We start from the raw sequence: 7,027 nt of genomic DNA on the forward strand, positions 1-7,027 counted from the left end.
CTTCGACTTCATTGCAAAATGTTGCCCTTAGTTTTTCTTTATTTATGTTGATGAGAATCATGGCTTCTTCAATATATGCATGTCAAAAGAAAGATTCTTCAGTGTTAGTTTGAGTCATTCCACATGCTTATTGCATTTGTGCGAGCTCTGAAAAGATGGTCAGTAGAAGTCAGCTCGTAACACCTTTTTGCTGGTGACCTGCCCCTAGATGAATTTCACAAATTTCATTGTGGATTTCATCTAGAACCTCTTGTATTCAAAGTTGGGACATACTTTGATAAAGAAATTGAGATCCTTTTTTTTTATAGAGAATATTGCAAACTAAGGTGTAGTGCTGAGCATCTTTCATTAATCTCCTTGCCTCCCTTTACTCTTTGAGGAAGGATGTCGAACTCGATATATTCAACGCTTGGAGTCATCCATCCCTAGATTGTGAGGATGTCTGTCTTGTTGACTTATTTTGATATTGAAGGTGACTATAGTGTTTTTTGGATCAGGATTTTATTATTGTCCCAGGCTTTATACTAGCTACTAGCTAGCTTGGAGAGGACATCAGCTCGACCATTCTGCTCTCAGGTTATATGCCTGACCTTTCCTTTTTCATTCTCGAGGATGATCCCTGTCCCACTACCAACTTTGTTTGATGATCTGTCTTCATATAGGTTTCAAGTTGTGGAGCTCCCATTTCACTCTCCAGTATATTCTGCAAGGAAGTCGGCCAAGTATTATGACTTGATGGTTGTCTGAGTTTCAAACTTTAAGTCAAACTTGGACAGCTCTACAGCCCACTGTAGCATCTATCATGCAATATTCACTTTTTTTTGGAGGATATGCTTCATGAGTTGATTAGTTCGGGCTCTAATGGTGTGAGCTTGAAATTGGGGATCATAATCTCCGAGATGCCAGGACCAAAGCATATGCAACTTCAGTCTGGTAAGAATTGGAGGCTGAGACAAGAATTTTACAAATTCTTGGAAGACTTGTTCACATTCTTGGGTCCATGTGAAGTCTTGCCTCTTTCGTAGTAGAACGAAGCTAGAGCTATAAGTCTACCATTTAATTATTGAACCTCCTTTCGAGCAGGTCGGTTTAGCTTCAATGCTCCCTTTGAGTGAGAATGAACCCCAAGAATTATTGTTTGGAATACTTCTGTCAAGTTGGATAATAAGTCATATTCACTTTTTTCGAGGAGACTTTAATTGTTCTGGCTTCTGCAAGTCCTCTTGTGATAACGTGGACAAGCCGATTTAGAGTTCTTATAGACTTTAGTGATCTTTCTCTGTCTTTGCACTCCTAACATCTTTTGCGGTCTAGCGTCATTGTAGCAATGTATCTATCCAACTGGCTTTCTCTAGCTAGTTTTGCAATCACATTTTTCAAATCATAGCACTCATTTGTAATGTGGTCTTAGATTCAATGGTATTTGTAGCAATCTATCCGACATCCTTTATTATTGCTTTGGATTGGTAGAGGAGGAAGTACCTTTTTTGTGGCATATTTTTCTATATATACTCACTAGAAAAATACATAATAGAATGTAGGAGTGATAAATATTACTTCGAGAACTGTGCCTCTTTTGATAATGACTTTGATGCCTTTTTCATAGAAGTGACTATACTGTAAGAAAGACTTACATTTATGTTGTCTCTAATTTTACTGTACCTGGTTGTATGATTGTATTTTCTGTGCTAGCAAATTTGTCAAACGAAGTCCTTTTACATGACTTTTTGTAGATTCTGTCTTTAAGTCTTTAATCAGACCAGTTGTTTCTTCTGTTGGAGTAGTAGGGGTCTTATTTACCCCTCCTTTCTTTCTCACATATTTTCTCTTGCCAATTGATTTTTCTTTTAATTGAACATTCTTTTCTTCCGTTGGTTTTTGAGTTTGTTTTGGTTTGCTTTCTACAATGATCGTAGGACAGTGTTTTCTTCTCCTTTGTTTTGGTTATGGTGGGTTTCTTTCTGGATAACATCTATCTTTATTGGTGTGCAAACAGCATCAAATTCTACAATAGGATTATTTTTTTCCATATTCATTGATGTGCCCACCATATTCTTCAGTGATGCAATTTGTGAGCAACCAACAAAAGATGTGCCCTGAGGATTTTTGATGTTGTTCACTACTCTGATTTGATTGGGAGTCTTAAAGTACAAATCAATGATGTGATTTGAATTATCGACGATGTAGAATTTTTCACTCTCATCCAATTTCAGATTAGCGTTGCAACCTTCTTAACAATTTTTGAAGCTGAACCAGATTGTTCTTCTAGCAGAACTATACCGTCTCCACCAGTATCGCGAGGCCGCTACCACATGTCCCTGACATGAGCTTCGTGTTGTCGATTACCACCAGGAACTTGCCAGAGATAGCTTCCACCATCTTTTCATGGAGAAGAGCATCGATGCGGTCTCTTACAAGGTGGAGGTTGGGGTCAACTTCGTCAGTGCCGTCAATGGAAAGATCGAGATGGGGATTGTTGTCGCGGAGAGAGAGGGGGATGGGATTTCAAGCGAGCGTGCCTACTCCTTGGTGTGCTTGGAGGTGGGGACACTGATGCAGAATTTTGCAAAACCATAACTCGGCAAGTTCATAAAATCGTATCAAGTAATACTACGGTGAGTAGGTTATCATTCCACGAGGATTAAAGGACTAAGATACAATGATTGACTAATTTTAATTAGATAAACTGAAATAAAGGAGTGAAGGAATTAAACGTGAAAACAAAGGCAAATAAAATAGCAAACAGTGAATGAAAACAATGATTATGAGAGTATTAAGGTTTCAAAGATATTCACTCCTTGGAAAAACAATCATTGTGTTCATTTATTTGAGGCATGCAGAGATCAATCACGATAAATCATAGATAATCAAATTCCAATTCCTTGGCAATTCAATCCCTCTTTAACCTAATTAATTGCTAATTCCTTATCAATTATTTAAGAAAAGAGGTGAAGCACAAATCTGATGTAGTTTCAAATAAGATTCAAGAGTAGTCCTTAGGTTGAATTATATGTCACTTATCCAAGCTAGTCCTAAACAATTGAAACTTATTCAAACTAGAGCAATTGAAAATCATAAAGTGTCGCACACTCTTTGAAACACTATTTCTAGTTAAATCAAAAAGTCACGAGAAAGAGTTTTCAAGCTAATTCCAATATTACTTCTTCAAAACAATATTTATAATCCAAAATGGAGTTAGAATGTTTCCCAACAATTTCAAATCTTTAGGGATGAAGAATGAAAACTCAACCATGAAATAAATCAAATCATAAACCTCAAATAAAGTAAAACACTTAGATTAATAATCCATAAAAAGATAAACAAAGCTCCTAACCTTAACAAAGGAGATTAGTTGCTTATGGTGGAATGAAAATAAAATTCTAAAGTATGGTGTGTAGTCCATGTTGTCCCTATTCGTGGACAAAGTTCTTATTTAAAACCTAAAACCAAAACCTAAAATTCAAATTTAAACTAAATCAAAATAGAATCAAATCAAATCAAATCTTTTCTAATGACTCTTAAGTAACTAGTGATCTTCCTTGTAACTGAAATTCAGAACTTGATGTGTTGCTTTATTAAAATCATGAGCTTGCACTTAAGTCTTGTGTTTGAGAATTGACTTTTAGCCTTCTTGATGCGCACTTTCCAGGGGTTGGTGTTGTACTCAAAGATGTGGGTCAAGTGAGGGACGTCCCACGCCCCTAAATATTAGAGGCTTGGCATGCAAGTGGGCATGGGTTATGTCCTACTTCTTCGAGGACTTGGAGGCTTAGCGTGTCCCTGGCATGTGTAACGTCCCATGTGCTCAAGGACTTGGAGGTTAAGGCTGATGGAGCTTGGCCCAACGTGGGACGTGCGAAGGCCACTTGCGGCGTCTTCACAAGCATGGAGGATGGGGCTACTGGCCTTTGGCCCAACGTGTGACGTAAGGAAGGCCACGTGCAACGTCTTCGCACGGAGAGGAAGATGGGGCTACTGGCCTTTGGCCCAACGTGGTATGTAGGTCTTCAACGTGGGATGTGGAGCTTCATACATGGAGGTGGCGTGGGCAACGTCCTACGTTGGTGAAGGATGAAGGCTTGTGCATGAGGCACGTTGGACGTCTTCGTGCCTGGAAGCTTGGGTGTGGAGTGGGTGTGACCCATGTCCTACATTGGTGAAGAGAGTGAAGAATGGCGTGGGGGACATCCCACGTTAGTGATGAAGAGAGAGTGGAGGTGGTGAGACAAGTGTGGCAAGGCATACATGGGTGTGGAGGGATGTGGTACACCATGCTTGTATGGAGTTTGCAGTGTTGCATGGTGTGTAGGAGCGTGTTTGGAGGTATTTTGGACATGTTTTGTGCGTGGCAGGAATGGCTAGGGATGTGGGGAAGTCCTACGCCTTCATGGAACACTTCTAGGGGGTGTTTTGCTGCATGAAGGGTGTGTAGACGGTGTGGCTCACGTCCCAATCCCATGCTGGGCTTCTTCGTGCTGAATTTTCGAGCTTAAAGATGAGGGTCGTTCGCAGCCTAAAAATGAACGTCTACTATAGACAATTTTATATCGTCGAAAAGCTCTAAAAGTTGTCTTTCTAACACCGCTAAAACCTCTTTAATGGGACCTTTGTAGCTCAAGTTATGCTCACTCGAGTATAAAGAGGTCAGGATGACAGTATCCACAAATTCTTTTTGCATTTGTCTTAAATTCTTGGTTCCCTGGATGGTTACTTCTTTTTGCATGATACCTTCCTTGGTTCTCCCAGAGACTTCTTTAGTTGTCCTTCTCCTCCTTTATTCTTACTTAAAATCTTTTAATAACTTCCTAAACATATCAAAGCACAAAACAAATCCGAGAAACATTGATTAAAACCCAAGAATCTCAATTAAAATAAGGAAATCATTATATTTATTCAAAAAAAAATAATTAAAAAAGTAACTAAAGATGCTCATGCATCAGACACTGACGATGTTGGAGAGTTGACCGGTGGAGAGGAGTTGTTCGATCTTGACGAGGCAGCGGTGGATTCGGGAAGACAAGCGGATTGGGATTTTGATTGTTTGTGTCAAGATTTGATGGCAGGAAACTCACGAGTTATGGCACTTTGTCGTTTCCTCCTCTTTTCTTTGATCATGGTGAATTTACGGTTTCCAATCCACCATGGTTGGTGTTGTCATCATCATATTGAGAAGGTGGATTGGTTGGTATGTTAGCAGAGACTGCAGGTGCATCATCCTTGTCTCTGCCGTTTGGTATATTTAATCCAATTTAACGGGGTTTTCGGTATCGATAGAAACTATATTCCAACTTATATTTATATGGTATTTTTGTCGCCTATAGTAAACCTGATGGATTGTATTTAAATTGGCTAATGTTGCATTCTCTTGTAAGGATATAAGTTAGGAAAAAACGTTTCGTTGTTTTTACCAACAATATTTTTCATTCTTCCTTCATTACTGACTCAATATGGGATATTTTATTTATTTTTTTCCTATGCATTTGGAACATGCAACTGCTCCATTATCCTAAGTGGGTATCTATGGTTGACAATGCTGCCTGGTGTGTAGATCGACACTGGAAGTAGGAATCTTTAGAGTGGAAGTGTACACGTGTAAGTAGAAATTTGGTACCAAGATCAGAAAAGGTTGTGTCAGCGTTGGAAGCCCTGTAGATGTGACTTGTGGACGGAGAGTCAACGGCGGTCAAAAACTCTATCATGATTCTTCCCAAGGTTGTAACGTTGGCACAACAGTAGATTCCGAGTTTGAGAAGAAAACCAAGTTCTACTTCATGATTCATCCTATTACATGAGAAGCAATAGTTCGCCATGAAGAGTAGAGGAGCAGGTGAAAGAGAGAGTGGAAGCTTTGATTTTGCTGCCACTATAGAAAGGTCGAATTCACGTAAAATCCTTGGGAGTTATTCACACATCTTTGTTGCAAAAGAATCATTGTATGTCAGTGGTGCACATTTTGATACTTGTTTATCAAAAAATGCCTTATTTTCTTGTGGAATTTAGTTCTTCATAACAAATTTGGATTAATCAAGCTGTTTGAACTGGATGTATAGGGAAGCCAGCGCACATTTTGTTGAGGGTAATTGTGCCGTTGATTATAATATGCTTGCATCTTGTTCTTTTCGAGTGGTTGTCTTATTATCTTCTTGATCATCCGTCATTATCAAGGGTTGAGCTTCAAGTCTCTGGCAATAGTGCCAATATTCTGAGGGTTAATTGAAATAGGATTGCTTTTGGGTTTGAACATGAGGTCTAGACTCCTTGTAGGACAGCATCCGACTTCGAATTCCGCATGAGGAGGTGAAAGATAGTACTTGCAAGGGACTCCGGTGCTTAAATTAGCAAGTGTTTAAGCAGATTTTTTGTAGATTGGGGTCTGAATATACCTGAGAATGTCAGTGTATTTATAGTAGAATAGATAACCAGCTTTTAGAGTAGTTCTACCTTTGAGGGTGGATAACCATTTTCTTTTGTTAGGAAAGTTGTTGAGATACCTCTTCTAGATGAATAGGAGATGTCTTAGGAATCAATTACTTATTTGGATAAGTAGGGCCATAGTCTTATCGTTGTGTCCGACCTCTATAAAGTCTGGTAAGTCCTAAAGTATAGTTTGGACTCTTGCTATGTAGAATGGGCTTTTAGTCATTTTCAGTTTGAGTCTCATAATAGGCCAGTGTATGAATAATCTCCTAGTCTCTCTAATTTCAATCTCCCAGTCAAACGTAACCTAGTAATCTTCATCTAATGTAAGTGTAACATTGGACAATAAAATCATATTTTTTGTTTATCTTTATTAGTAGTGAAATAATATACACTAATATGTTTAATAATTTATTTTATTTTTTATTAAAAATGTATAATAATAAATTTAAGATTAGTCAATATAATAAATATTTTATTTTTTTTGATAATTGATTTTAGATTCATGTCTTAAAGTCTAAAAATAATATCAGATATAGTAATTTTTTTAGTAGAATGATATTCAATAAAAAATATTATGTGTATATTAAAATAAGTCGTTAAAATTAGT

The sequence above is a fragment of the Arachis duranensis genome, chromosome 10 (genome assembly GCF_000817695.3).
Source record: "Arachis duranensis cultivar V14167 chromosome 10, aradu.V14167.gnm2.J7QH, whole genome shotgun sequence".
Lineage (NCBI taxonomy): Eukaryota > Viridiplantae > Streptophyta > Magnoliopsida > Fabales > Fabaceae > Arachis > Arachis duranensis.